At 40.9% G+C, this 12,039-nt stretch overlaps 1 non-coding gene across 1 annotated transcript; it reads left to right on the top strand.

The window, feature by feature from the left end:
- The first annotated feature begins 3,878 nt into the window (after positions 1–3,878).
- LOC122230872 lies at positions 3,879–3,986 on the top strand. Its single transcript, XR_006207942.1, has one exon. It is a non-coding gene; the product is annotated as a small nucleolar RNA SNORA1 (small nucleolar RNA).
- Positions 3,987–12,039: the final 8,053 nt, after the last annotated feature.

The following is a 12,039-nucleotide window of genomic DNA, read 5'->3' as shown; positions in this document are numbered from 1 at the left end:
AGAAAATAAAGCATCCTTTCTTAATAAAAACCCTTGAGAAAGTCGGGATAGAAGGAACATTCTTAAACATCATAAAAGCCATTTATGAAAAGCCCACAGCTAATATCATCCTCAGTGGGGAAAAACTGAGAGCTTTCTCCCTGAGATCAGGAACATGACAGGGATGTCCACTCTCACTGCTGTTGTTTAACATAGTGTTGGAAGTTCTAGCATCAGCAATCAGACAACACAAGGAAATCAAAGGCATCAAAATTAGCAAAGATGAAGTTAAGCTTTCACTTTTTGCAGATGACATGATATTATACATGGAAAATCCAATGGACTCCACCAAAAGTCTGCTAGAACTGATACATGAATTCAGCAAAGTCACAGGATATAAAATCAATGTACAGAAATCAGTTGCATTCTTATACACTAATAATGAAGCAACAGAAAGGCAAATAAAGAAACTGATCCCATTCACAATTGCACCAAGAAGCATAAAATACCTCGGAATAAACCTAACCAAAGATGTAAAAGATCTGTATGCTGAAAACTATAGAAAGCTTATGAAGGAAATTGAAGAAGATATAAAGAAATGGCAAAACATTCCATGCTCATGGATTGGAAGAATAAATATTGTTAAAATGTCAATACTACCCAAAGCTATCTACACATTCAATGCAATCCCAATCAAAATTGCACCAGCATTCTTCTTGAAGCTAGAACAAGCAATCCTAAATGGCTACTTTGGTTTGTGTCTATATATTTAGGCCTCGGGTGTGGTTTAATTGTTTGTCCCTAAAAGAAACAAACCTTTTCTGATTAAAAAAAAAAAGAGTTGCATGTTCTTCCTACTGAGTTAGCCAAGCACCCCAAAATTAAAAAAAAATTTTTTACTCAAGTTTAATGAACACACAGTGCATTAGTTTAAGATGTGCAATACAGTGATTCAACAATTCTATACATTACTCAGTAGTTCTCATCTCAAGAAGTATATTCTTTTTTAAATTAAAAAAACTTTAAAATATTTAATTTTTTGTAAATGTTTAGTTTTGAGAGAGAAAGAGAGACAGTGTGAGTGGGGAGGGGGAGAGAGGGAGAGAGGGAGAAAAAGAACTTGAGGCAGGCTCCAGGCTCTGAGCTGTCAGCACGGAGCCTGATGCAGGGCTCAAGCTCGTGAATTACGACATCATGACCTGAGCCGAAGTCAGACACTCAACCGACTGAGCCACCCAGGCACCCCTCAATAAGTATGTTCTGAATCCACTCCACTTATTTCATCCATTTCCCCACGTACCTCTCCCTGGCAACCTCCAGTTTGTTCTCTACAGTTAAGTGTCTGTATTTTTGTTTCTTTTTTCTTCATTTGTTTCTTAAATTCCACATGAGTGAAATCATATTTGTCTTTCTCCTACTGACTTATTTCACTTAGCATTATAGCCTTTATATCTATTCATATTGTTGCAAATGGCAAGACTTCATTTTTTATGCCACACCTTCTTTATCGATTCATCTACTGATGGTCTCCTGGGTTGCTTCCATATCTTGGCTGTCAGTGTTTTCATTCTCTTTAGGTAAATACCTGATAGTGGAATTACTGAATCATATGGCAATTATATTTTTAATTTTCTGACGAGCTGCTATACTGTTCTCCACAATGGCTGCACCAGCCTGTACTCCTACCAACAGTGCACGAGTGTTCCTTCTTCTCCACATCTTTGCCAATACTTGTCTCTTGTGTTTTTGAGACTAGCCATTCTGACAGGAGTGAGGTGATATCTCATTGTGGTTTTGGTTTGTATTTCCCTGATGATGAGTGATGTTGAACATTTTTTTTCATGTGTCTTTTGGCCATCTGTATGTCTCCTTTGGCAAAATGTCTATTTGTGTCCTGTGCTCATTTTTTAATTGGATCATTTGTGGGTTTTTGGTGTTGAGTTGTATAAGTTCTTTGTATGTTTTGGATATTAACCTTTATTGAGCATGTCCTCTGCAAGTATCTTCTCTCATTTAGTAGGCTGTCTTTTTGATGGTATCGGTTGTAAAAACATTTTTCTAGATATGTCTCCTTTGGCAAGGGAAACAAGCAAAATAAAACTATTGGGACCACACCCAAATAAAAAGCTTCTGCATAGCAAAAGAAACCATCAATAAAACAAAAAGACAACGTATTAAATAGAATCAACCTTTTATTTGTTGGTGAGAGTTCCTCACTTGGTGTGCAATCTTCTAGATTAGAAAATGTCGCCAGGCTGATTCCACCATGAGATCAACAAATTTAATAAAATATATTTACATAAATCATTAATATATTAAATACATTAATTAAACACATCACATTTATTTAATGCCCATTCTGCTCCACATTCTGCTGAGCTCTACTTAATAATTCACAAATAGACCACAGGTGTACCCCTATATTTTTGGTTCTTAAAAACATAAAATCTGTTTAATAAAATTGATTATGAGGTTTCTTAGCAGCCCCTCCAGCTGGATGGCTCCATGCAAGACGGCACCCAGGACCCCTCCTCAGGAAGTTCCCCCGGCCTGGCAGAAGCTCTTTCCCTGGGGTTTTCTGCCTCTGCATCCTTGACTGCAGTTTCCAAAAGGAAGTGTCAGCAGACAGCATGTCCTTTGGTTCTGTTGAGATTCTCCTTGGGAACCTGGTCTTCAAACTCCTCTTCTAATCTCACTTCTAAAGGTATCATTACTGGGGCGCCTGGGTGGCTCAGTCGGTTAAGCGGCCGACTTCGGCTCAGGTCATGATCTCTCGCGGTCCGTGTGTTCGAGCCCCGCGTCGGGCTCTGTGCTGACAGCTCAGAGCCTGGAGCCCATTTCAGATTCTGTGTCTCCCTCTCTCTGACCCTCCCCTGTTCATGCTCTGTCTCTCCCTGTCTCAAAAATAAATAAAAACGTTAAAAAATTAAAAAATAAATAAATAAATAAAGGTATCATTACTGTCTGTGGAGAGTTCCAAGGACTATGTCTTGAAGACTCTAAGGGAAAGTAGTTGGTATTTTTCCTCCATCATTTCGATTTCGGTTTGGTGTGTCAAAGAGAAATTGTCGCTTTTGGTGACAAAGAAAAGGGAACACGTCAATGAAGGGATTAACTGGGCGTTAATTGATTCAGTGGATTCCCACTGTAGCCAAGGTGATGGTCAATTTTATGGGCCAACTTGGCTAGGCTGCGGTACCAGTTGTTTGATCAAGCACCGGTCTTGATGTTGCTGTGAAGGTATTTTTAGACTTTGAGTAAAGTCAGTTACCCTGCACAAGGTGGGTGGGCCTTATCCAATCAGTTGAAGACCTTAACAGAAAAGACTGAGGTCCACAGAAGAGAGAGGAATTCTGCTTCCAGACTGACTGTGGACTCAAGACTGCAACTCTTCCTTGGGTCTCCAGCCTGCCCTACATATTTCAGACTTGCCAGCCCACATAATCATATGAGCCAGTTCTTTAAAATCAATCTCTTAAAACCAATCAATTTATTTTTAGTTGTTTATTTGTATTTTAGAGGGAGAGTGCAAATGGGGAAGAGGGACAGAGGGAAAGACAGAGAATCCCAAGCAGTCTCCATGCTCAGTGTGGAGCCCAATGTGGGCCTTGATCCAACGACCCTGAGATCATGACCTGAGCTGAAACCAAGAGTCAGACATTCAACTGACTGAACCACCCCGGTGGCCCTGCCAATCAATCAGTGTATATACATACGTACAAACTATTGGTTCTGCTTCTCTGGAGAACACTGACTGATACAGTAGGATAAAAAGAGCCGACTCCACTTTCTCAGCAACTTTAAGGGCTACGTAAAAGGCTGGAATTTAGTATTGCCAAAATTACCCTCATGAATCTTAAGTTTTCAATAGGGACCATCTTTACACAATATTTGATGAGTGACACATGGGCTGTCCAAAACAGTCCTCTGTGGCTACACTGACACATAGGTGATCCTTCCATCACAGCAAGTTTACTGCAGTGGTGACCATGAGACCTATAACATTTTCTGCTAGGCTCATGGAGCAGAGGGAAAGTAACAAGACTTTCCAATATTAGAAACAATTAAGGAATAAGAATTTTAGATCATTTGCCAAAATAGCAATTGGTATACTTCCTACAGTTTGACTTCTAGGGCCCTAAAGTAAAAAAACTGAATTCCAAAGATTACAGGTGGGGAATTTTGGAAGAATGTCTATATTCAAGTGGAGATCAAAGAGGCCCAACAGAGGGGTGCCTGGGTGGCTCAGATGGTTAAGTGTCAGGCTCTTGATGTTGGCTCAGGTCACAAATTCATGGTTCATGGAATCAAGCCCCGCATTGGGCTCTATGCTGACAGCAAAGGGCCTGCTTGGGATTCTCTTTCTCCCTCTCTCTTTGCCTTTCGCTGCTCGCACACTCTCTCTCTCTCTCTCAAAATAAATAAATAGACTTCAAAAAAAAAAAAAAAAGCCTAACCGAAAGAACTCTGGACTGATAGTGGCAACTGGATTAAACAAAAGTTCTTTTTAAAGGGACTATTTTGAAGATTATGATCATGACTTTGGAGGAACTAGGGTGATTGGCAGTGGAAGGAATCACATGTAAAATTCCTTAAATAAAAATTTATTCACTTAAAAATAATAGTCCTCTTCCCCGATACCAGAGGTGAACAGATTGTTGTTTTTATGTTTATTTTCAACTGAGCATCAGTTGAAATAACCACTTGGGTATACAGGGCCTGTATACAGTACCTAAACTACATCAAACTAAAAAGCTTCTGCACAGCAAAGGAAATAATCAACAAAGTGAAAAGGCAACCTATTGAATGGGAGAAAATATTTTCAAATCATTTGTCTGACAAGGGCTTAATAACTAAAATATATAAAGAACTCACACAACTCAATAGCAATAAACCAAACCATCCGATTTAAAAACGGGTGGAGGATCTGAATAGACATTTTCCCCAAGAAGACATCCAGATGGCCAACAGACACATGAAAGGATGTTCAACATCATTCATCGTCAGGGAAATGCAAATCAAAATCACAATGAGATATCACCTCGCACCTGTCAGGATGGCTAATATCAAAAAGACAAGAAATAACAATTGTTGGTGAGGATGTAGAGAAAAGGGTACCCTCGTATACTGTTGTTAGGAATGCAAGCTGGTGCAGCTATGGTGGAAAACAGTATGGCAGTTCCTCAAAAAATCAAAAATAGAGGGGTGCTGGGCTCAGTCAGTAGAGCATGCAGCTCTTGATCTTGGGGTTGTGAGTTCAAGCCCCACATTGGATGTAGAGCTTACTTTAAAAAAATTAAAAAATAGGGGCACTTAGGTGGTTCAGTTGGTTGAGCGTCCAACTTTGGCTCAGGTCATGATCTCGTGGTTTGTGGGCTTGATCCCCACATGGGGCTCACTGCTGTCAGCTTGTCAGCACAGAGCCTGCTTCGGATCCTCTGTCCCCCTTTCTCTGCCCCTCCTCCACTTGCACTCTCCCAAAAATAAATAAATATTTTTTAAAAATTTAAAAATAAAACTAATATATCATGTGATTCCACTTCTGGGTATTTATTCTAAGAAAATAAAAACATCAATTTGAAAAAATATATGCATTCCCACGTTCATTCGCTACAGCATTATTTACAATAGTCAAGACGTGGAAACAACCTAAGTGTCCATTGATGGATGACTGGATAAACAGGATGTGGTATACAATGAAATCCTGCTATCTGTGACAACATGGATGGACCTTGAGGGCATTAAGCTAAGAGAAATAAATCAGACAGAGGACAAATAACCATATAATCTCACCATATAACCCATTTATGTGTAGGGGCACTTGGCTGGCTCAGTCAGAAAAGCATGCAACTCTTGATCTCGGGGTCATGAGTTCAAGCTCTATGTGTAGAGATTACTTAAATAAATAAAACTTTAAAAAATCCATATATATGTGGAATCTAAAAAACAAAACAAACAAGAAACCAAGCTTATAGATACAGAGAACAGATTGTAAATGCTGGGGGGGGGACAGGTGGGTCAGGGGAGGAATGGGTGAAGAAGGACAAAAGGTACAATCTTCCAGCTATAAAATAAATATGTCCTGGGGATGTAAGGTGCCACATGGTGACTGTAGTTAATAATACTGTGTTTCGTATTTGAAAGTTGCTAAGAGAGTAGAGCTTTAAAGTCTTCATCATAAGAAAGAAAAGAAAAAAAATTATAACCACATTTGGTGAGAGATGTTAAGTAGAAACGTAGTGACCATTTCACAATATATACAAGTATGGAATCATTATGTCATATACCTGAAACAAATATAATGTTATATGCCAATTATACCTTAGTAACTTTTTAAAAAAAATATGTACTTATAATAGTAGAATCACACACACAGTGTGAAATGCTCACACAATGAGAGTTACCCAGAAACTGAGAGCATGTGAAGAAATATTTGATTCAAATCTCCAATCTCCCTTCTACTCCAGGGCATAGACTTATTGATGGGAATAGTAGGCAAAAATCTCCTTCATGATGTAAATTTATATTCTTTCATTCTTTCTATCTTTGCCCCTGTCCCCAATATGCATATATAATTAAGTTCATGTAAGTTATACATAAATGTATGTTGGAAGTGATCCTACATTAAGAGTGATGGCTGAGGCTACTGTCAGATTTGACTAAACAAATTGCCCGAGACTAGGGGGCGCTTTATTTACTTATAATTTTTTTAAATATTTATTTGGGGGAGGGGGAGACAGAGCGTGAGTGGGGGAGGGGCAGAGAGAACAGGAGACACAGAATCTGAAGTAAGCTCCAGGTTCCAAGCTGTCAGCACAGAGCCTGAAGCAGGGCTCAAACTCATGAACTGTGAGATCATGACCTAAGCCAAAGTTGGATGCTTAACTGACTGAGCCACCCAGGCGCCCCTAGGGGGGTGCTTTAAAGTGGCCTGATCTTGCAGTACGAGGCCTCTTCATAACTGTCCCCAAGGGGGGGTCATCAATTATTTGAGTTTGGGTAGAAATGTGTAAGAGACTACTCTGATCTTGGCATAAAAAAATGCGAGCAAATGTAGATCCATGGAATCTGTCCTACAAACTGCAGACTGGACTCTGCAACCATTGGTCTAAGTGCTTCCAAAGACTCAAGATCTTCTAGGGAATAGAAGCTCTATAATTTCATTTAACTACCCAAACAATTACAAATGTGGTCTACTTTTATTATTTATTTTAGTGTTTGTTTATTTTTGAGAGAGACAGAGTGTGAGCCGGGGACAGTCAGAAAGAGAGGGAGACACAGAATCCAAAGTAGGCTCTAGGCTCTAAGCTGTCAGCACAGAGCCTGACATGGGGCTCGAACACACAAACTGCTAGATCATGACCTGAGTCGAAGTCTGATGCTTAGCCGACTGAGCCACCCAGGTGCCCCAAATATAATCTACTTTTAGCATATAAAAGTGTTTATAGAGGTGAAAAAATAATTATGCTTATAGTAAAAAATTATATCCTTAACATTTCTTTTCATAACACTGGCAGAAAGACTTTTCAAATTGAGTTTAGCTGTGATTCTTTTTTTTTTTTTTTTGAGTTTAGCTGTGATTCTTAACAGCCAGTCAGTCTTTATGGGATGTATATCTCAAATGAGACATAAAATACACATATGATGATACATATGTTCATTGGGAAGAGGCAGCTTCACTTCTGTTAGCTTTCCTGAATCCTGAGTCTAATGAAAATTTCAAATGTAGTTTTGTGCACAACAAAAGAGAATGGAAAAAAAATTTTTAATGTCTATTTTTTAAAGAGAGTGTGTGTACATGTGCGTGAGCCGGGGAGGGGCAGAGAGAGGGGGGGACAGAGGATCTGAAGTGGGTGCTGTGCTGACAACAGAGAGCCCGATGCAGGGCTCAAACTCTCAAACTGTGAGATCATGACCTGAGCCTGAGCTGAAGTCAGACGCTTAACTGACTGAGCCTTCCAGGCGCCCTGAGAATGGAAATTTCTGATAAAATCTCCTGTTATGTTTCTTCTCAAACATCTTTGAATTAAGCTAAATTTTATTTTATTTTTTAAGCAGTTCCGAAGTTATCATCAGAAATGTAATTTAAGTCTGGTAAGGTTTATATAATATGAACATGAAACTGGTAGCCAGCCTCTAAGATGTTCGCTATTGACCCCTGCCTCCTGGTGTCCACACCCTTGCACAGGTGTCCACCCTCCTAGCTTGAACCTGGGTTGGCCTGTGGGACCAGTAGGATGCTGTGAAAAGTGGTGGTGTGTGGCTTCCAAGGCTGGGTCATAACAGACATGGTGGCTCTCCTGGATCACTCATGCTGAGGGGAGTGGTTGCCATCCTCTGAGGATGCTCAAGCAGCCCCATGGAAAGGCTCATGCAGGGAGTAACTGAAGCCTCCCACCAACCTGCAGGCAAGTGAGGGAGCCATGACCCAGGCACATCCTTCAGCCCCAGTTGAGCCTTCAGATAATAGCAGCCCAGCCAATGTCTAACTACAACCTCAGGAGTAGCCTTAAGCTAGAACTACTGAACCATACCACTTCTGAAATCTACAGCCATAGAAATGATCAGAGATAATAAATGATTATTGCTGTGTAAAGACACTATGCGTGGGGTGATTTGTTCACAGCAATGAACAATACAGGAACATGATTTTATTTCAAACATCAGTTATATGGCGGCAAAATGGCAAAACTAATCATGCATGATATCCATTCCTGTGGTTTATAATTGATACGCTTCTTTCACTTTTATTCTTTAGTCATATTAGTGCCTAGATACATCTGCAGACATTAAAAACTGAGTATCATTATAAAAATATTTTTTTCAGTCCACGATTTCAATTTGGCAATTGTTTTTTTAAGATTTTAATTTTTTAATTTTTTATTTTTATTATTATTTTTTAACATTTATTTATTTTTGAGACAGAGAGAGACAGAGCACGAACGGGGGAGGGGCAGAGAGAGAGGGAGACAGAATCCGAAGCAGGCTCCAGGCTCTGAGCTGTCAGCACAGAGCCCGACGCGGGGCTCAAACCCACAGACCGCGAGATCATGACCTGGGCTGAAGTCGGCCGCTCAACCGACTAAGCCACCCAGGTGCCCCAAATTTTTTTATTTTTAAAAAGAGAGCAAATGGGGAAGGGGCAGAGAGCGAGAGAGAATCTCAAGCAGGTTCTGTGCTGAGCTCGAATTCATGACCATGAGATTACAACCTGAGCTGAAATCAAGAGTCAGATGCCCAACTGACTGCACCACCCAGGCTCCCCTAAAGACTTTATTTTTTTTTATTATTTAAAAAAAATTTTTTTTAATGTTTATTTATTTTTGAGAGAAGCAGAGACAGAATGCGAGTGGGTTAGGGACAGAGAGAGAGGGAGACACAGAATCCGAAGCAGGCTCCAGGCTCTGAGCTGTCAGCAGAGAGCCCGACGTGGGGCTCGAACTCACGAGCTGTGAGATCATGACCTGAGCCAAAGTCGGATGCTCAACCGACTGAGCCACCCACGCGCCCCAAGACTTTATTTTTTATTTTATTTTATTTTATTTTATTAAAAAAAATTTTTTTTTTCAACATTTATTTATTTTTGGGACAGAGAGAGACAGAGCATGAACGGGGGAGGGGCAGAGAGAGAGGGAGACACAGAATTGGAAACAGGCTCCAGGCTCTGAGCCATCAGCCCAGAGCCTGACGCGGGGCTCGAACTCACGGACCGCGAGATCGTGACCTGGCTGAAGTCGGACGCCCAACTGACTGCGCCACCCAGGCGCCCCAAGACTTTATTTTTTAAAGTAGTCTCTACACCTAACATGGGGCTATTAAAATAAATATATAAAAGTAGACCACATTTGTAATTGTCTGGGTAGTTAAATTCATGTGCCAGCCCCTGAATTTGGCAATTGTAAACATTTATAGTCATGAGGTATTCAATCTATGATCAAATGTGAAGGTATTTTTTGAATCTAAAGGAGTAAAAATTGATTTCGTACCTGTTACGGGCAAGGTACTGTCATAAAACAAAGGTGAGTGAGATGTGGCTGCTGTCTTCAAAGAATAGATTCTAGTAGGAAAATTAAGACACATGTAGTACACAGACCCACACTTTGATGGCTAAATGCCATTCCCAATGAAGAGGAACCCAGGATTCTTTGAGAAAGACCAAACAGGGAATGTAGGAGAGGAGGGACATTTCTACCACAGAAAGCAAGATCAAAGAGCAGTGGGGTCCTGTCATGAAAACTCAGAACCAACTTGAAGGAATTGCCATGGGTCTAAGGGAGCATCAAAACCAATAATGCACTGATGGTGAATGGATAAACAAAATGTGGTATATACGTATACACAGGAATATTATTCAGTCTTTTTTTTTTTTAATTTTTTTAACGTTTATTTATTTTTGAGACAGAGAGAGACAGAGCATGAACGGGGGAGAGTCAGAGAGAGGGAGACACAGAATCTGAAACAGGCTCCAGGCCCTGAGCTGTCAGCACAGAGCCCGACGCGGGGCTCGAACTCACGGATGGCGAGATCATGACCTGAGCCGAAGTCGGCCACTTAACCGACTGAGCCACCCAGGCGCCCCTATTATTCAGTCTTTAAGAGGAAGGAAGTTCTGACACATGCTACAACATGGATGGACCTTACGCTAAGTGAAATCAGCCAGTCATAAAAAGACAAATACCGTATGATTCCACTTTCAGGAGATGCCCAGAGAAGCCAGATTCACAGAGGCAGAAAGTAGAAGGGTGGGTACCCCAGGGACTGGGGGAGGGGAATGGGGAGTTCTTTTGTAATGGGTATACTGTTTTGGTTTAGAATGATGAGAAAGTTCTGGAGACAGATGGCGGTGACGGTTACATAACAATGCGAATGTATTTAATGCCACTGAAGTGTACACTTCAAAATGGTAAATTTATGTTATGTATATTTTACTGCAATTAAAAGGAAGAGAATACTTAGAAATGATTATAGCCAGGAAAGATGTTCTCTTAATCTAATACATACACTGTAAGGGCAATAAATAAATAAATAAATAAATAAATAAGAATAATGACTACAACTGATTGAAGCAGTGGGTTATATAAAAAACCCAGAGCAGAAGGTAAATATGAGTGAACAGAAGTCAGGTAAACTTACGCTCACTTCCAGAGGCAAAGATAAGGGAATGAAATTCCACTATGTGTTTTCTCCAACACCACAGGCAGTTAGCTCACTCCTAACACCATCTACCTGCAGACTGTGTCACGTCCCACAGGTTAAGGGCTCAGTCCCACTATACTCTCCCCCACCCCCGCCCCTTCGGATGCCGATTACAAGTCCAAGTTGTTACCTGTGCTTCTGGTGACTTGCCATAAATTGGAGCATCCCACGATCCCCCCTTGGGTTGAATTAACTTGCTAGAGAGGCTCACAGAACTAGCTCAGAGGAACATTTTACTTGCCAATTATTGGTTTCTTATAAGAGGGTACAACTCAGGAACCATCAGATGGAAGAGATGTGTAGGGCAAGGTACGTGGGAAAGGGTGTGGAGCTTCCGTGACCTCACTGAGAACTCCGCTCTCCTAGCACCTCCCCTTATTCACCAACCCGGAAGTTCTCTGAACCCCATCCTTTTGGCTTTTTACGGAGGTTTCGTTACATAGGCAGGACTGATGAAATCACTGGCCAATGGCAACCGATTCAACCTGTATTCTCTCTCCCTTCCTCAAAGGTCAGGGGTCAGGGCTGACATTTTCAACCTCTATTCAACCTCTATTTCCCTGGTAACTGGCCCTGATCCTTAGACGCTTTCCAAAAGTTACCTGGTTGATATAAACGCATGTGCGGCTGAGAGGGGTTTGTTATGAGTATCAAGACACTTTATCGCTATCGTCACTTCGGAAATTCCAAGGGCTTTTGGAGCTCTGGGCTATAGATGGGGACAAAGACCAAATATGTATTTACTGGACATCACAGTATCACAGACATCTTCGAGGAGAAGTGATAGGGCGTTCAGGCAGAGCAAGCAGCCAAGGGAAGGGTTTGAGGTGGGACGGCGATGGTGTAGCAGAAGAGCAGCACGAG

This window comes from Panthera tigris, chromosome C2, assembly GCF_018350195.1.
Source record: "Panthera tigris isolate Pti1 chromosome C2, P.tigris_Pti1_mat1.1, whole genome shotgun sequence".
NCBI lineage: Eukaryota > Metazoa > Chordata > Mammalia > Carnivora > Felidae > Panthera > Panthera tigris.
The sequence above is the reverse complement of the archived record's forward strand: the minus strand, read 5'-3'. Positions and strand labels throughout refer to the sequence as shown.